Raw genomic sequence first — 3,483 nt, 5'->3', positions numbered from 1 at the left:
ATTTTTATCCAGTTTTGGTATTAGGGTGATGTTGGTTTCATGAAATGAGTCTGGTAGTATTCTTTCCTTCTGAAGTGTTTTGGAAGAGCTTGAGCAAGATTGGTATTAGACCATCTTTGAATGGTTGGTAATTTCACCTGTTAAGGCATCTGGTCCCGGACTTTTCATCCTTTGGAGGTTTATGATGACTCTTTCAATCTCTTACAATGTGTTGTGCTCTTCCAATTCTTCCAGGGTCAGCGTAGGTGGTTCATGGGTTTCTAGGAAATTATCTACCTCCTCAACTTTGTCTGGTTTTTTCATATACAGTTGTTCATAGTATCTTCTCATGAGCTCTCTTATTTCTGCAGGATCATTAGTAATGTCTCCTCTCTCATTTCTGATTATATTTATTTGTGTCTTCTCTCTTATTTCTTTTTCGGTCTAGCTAAGGGTTTGCTGGTTTTGTTGATCTCAACAAACCAACTTTTGGTTTTCTTATTTTTCTGTATTGTTTCTTTGTTCTTAATTTCATTTATTTCTACTCTGATCTTTTCTATTTCTTTCCTTCAGCTTATTTTGGCATTACTTTGCTGCTTTTTTTTCCTATTTCCTCCAAATGTGCAGTTAGATCTTCAATTTTAGGTCTTTCCTCTTTTTTTAATCTAACACTGTCCCTTTGCAGTGTCCCATAAATTTTGATATGCTGTGTTCTCATTACATTCATCTCAAGATATTTGCTGAATTCTCTTAATTACTTCTTTGACCCCCTGATTATTTAAGAGTATGTTGTTTAATCTCCATATGTTTAAGAATTTCCCTTTTTCCATCCATTACTGATTTCCAGCTTCATTCTGATATTATCAGATAAAGTGTTTTGTATAGTTTCAATCTTTATAAACTTTTTGAGACTTGCCTTGTGACCCTAGAAATGGTCTCTCTTGGAGTACAATTGATGAGCACTTGAAAAGTAAAGTACACGCTTCTGTTTGGGGATGCAGTGCTTCATAGATGTTTGTTAGGTCTAGTTCATTTATCATATTATTCACACTCTCTTTCTTTCTTTATCCTCTGTCCTAATGTTCTATCCAATACTGAGAGGGGTGTATTGAACTCTCCAACTATTACTATAGAGGCATCTATTTCTCCCTTCAGTTTTACCAGTGTGTTCCTCATGTATCTTTGGTCACTCAGGTTAGGTGTATAAATATTTAATACAGCTATTTCTTCTTGGTGAATGGCCTCTTTTAAAATATATAATGACCTTCATCCTTTATAACAGCTCTTTGCTTGAAATCTATTTGTCCAGTACTAATATCAATACTCCAGTCTCTTTTGTTTACTATTTGCATGAAATATCTTTTTCCAACATTTTATATTTAACCCGGTTGTGACCTTATATCTGAAGTGGGTCTTTTGTAGAAAACATATAGATGGCTCATATTTTAAAATTCATTCTATCAGTCTATGTCTTTGGGGAGTTTAAGCCATTAACATTTAATGTTATTATTATAAAGGCATTACTTACATCATCCATTTTATCCTTTGCTTCCTTCAGAATATCTTTCTATTGTCTGCCTTTTTATGCTTTAATTTTTACCCTTCCTAATATCTTCATTTCTATACTCTTCTGGAAATCTCACCATTGCTTTTTCCTTGGAAGCTGCAGCACTCCCTTTAGTATCTCTTGAATTCTGATCTTTCAGTAATATATTTCATCAATTTTTATTTGTCTGTGAAAACATTGAAATCACATTCATTTTTCAAGTACAGTTTTGCCAGATAGAGAACGCTTCTCTCCTCCATGATTTCTGATGAGGGTTCTGCGCTTAATCTTTTCAAGTATTTTTTGTATGTGTTGCTTTGCTTTTCTCTTGATGCTTTCAGAATCCTCTATCTCTGATATTTGTCATTCTGAATAGTAGGTGTCTCAGGGTAGGTCTATTTGGATTTATTCTGTCTGGGGTGCATTGTCCTTCTTGGATATTGATATTTATGTCTTTCAGAAGGGTTGGGAAGTTTTCAATCATTATTTCCACAAATATTCTTTCTCCCCCCCTTTCCAGGCTCTTCTCCTTCTGGAGCACTGACAATGTATATAAACATTTCTCATCTCCATTCAATTTTCTGAGACCTGGTTTCATTTTTTCCATTCTCTTCTCTTTCTGTTCTCCTGACTTTTCAATTCAGATATTGTGTCTGTGAAATCACTAATTCTGTCCTAGAGCAATTAAAATCTGCTCATATATGTCAATATATTTTTATTCTCATCCATCATGTCTTTCATTCCCATAAAGTATGTTACTTTACTTTGCATGCTTTCAAATTGTTCTTTATGCTCACTCAGTATCTTCTTAATATCCTTTATTTCTTTAGTCATATTTTCTTTAAATTCTTTAAATTGATTTAGGAGAGTTGTGTGATTATCACTTATCAATTATCTTAAATCCTGTATCTCTTCAGGTCTTTTGGTTTGTTTCTTTGGCTGGGCCATCTCTTCCTCTTTCCTAGTATGGCTTGTGATTATTTGCTGATGTCTAGCTATCTGAATATGTTGGTGAATTTACTCTGATGGCCAAATTCTCTCTTCCATGTTTGTTTGTTTTTTTTTCACAGCTCTTCTTTGTTATTTGTTTCATCTTATTCTATGTTCTTCAAATTACCCCATACTTACCTAGCAGGAGAGATACAAAGATCATGAAGGTGGTTTTTCCCAGGGTGAGTTCTACCCATCGTACTCTGGATGTGCAATTTCTCTGAGTACGGGAAAATCTCCTGCCTAATTTGTGGTAGTGGGTGACTGCATTTGTTTTCTCCCAATTTAAAAATATCACCCAGCTTAGGTTATCAAAATCGGGCCAAGGGCTCACCAATGGGGTGTAGATTTTTTCCCAGTGATTAGGATACATAGGATACCGAGAAAAGTAGAAACTTTTTTTCCCATCCAATTTTCAGACATGTTGGCAGATGGCACTCAACACCACATATTTCCATGGAAGTGTTTCAGTCTTGGCTTTCCTGTGTCTTGGTCTATCTAGAGCTGAGATTCTTATGGGGCTTTGCTGGCCAAATTCACAAAAAGCCTCCCACCTCCCTGTCCATTTTGCCTTGAATGAGCTGAAAGGGAGGAAGAAATCTGTTCCCTTCTCAGTCAGCTGCAGTGAACCAGGGGTTTTACCCTAGCTTAATATCTTTGGAGTGGGGAGGGGAGCCAGCCCCAAAACTGCAGGCATTTGGTAACTGGCATTTGTTGTTTTGGGTTCTTCCTCTCTCTGTCCCTTACCCTCCTGGCACTTGTGTAGCACTGTACTGTTTTGCTGACCCCCATAGCAGTTCCCTCAGATAGCTTTTGACTCTTTCTCCATTGTTTTTGTGAGAGAATTGAGTCTTGCCTGCCTAATATAATACCACATTTTCACAATTCTCTCTCAGTGTAGTTTTCACTTCAATTTCCCTAATTGCTACTGATGTTGAGCAAAATTTCATGTGTTTTTTTCTTCATTT

At 36.1% G+C, this 3,483-nt stretch overlaps 1 pseudogene; it reads left to right on the top strand.

The window, feature by feature from the left end:
* Positions 1-2,645: 2,645 nt before the first annotated feature.
* Positions 2,646-2,798, top strand: LOC111765214 (U1 spliceosomal RNA; annotated as a pseudogene).
* Positions 2,799-3,483: the final 685 nt, after the last annotated feature.

This window comes from Dasypus novemcinctus, chromosome 15 (genome assembly GCF_030445035.2).
Source record: "Dasypus novemcinctus isolate mDasNov1 chromosome 15, mDasNov1.1.hap2, whole genome shotgun sequence".
NCBI classification, from domain to species: domain Eukaryota; kingdom Metazoa; phylum Chordata; class Mammalia; order Cingulata; family Dasypodidae; genus Dasypus; species Dasypus novemcinctus.
The sequence above is the reverse complement of the archived record's forward strand: the minus strand, read 5'-3'. Positions and strand labels throughout refer to the sequence as shown.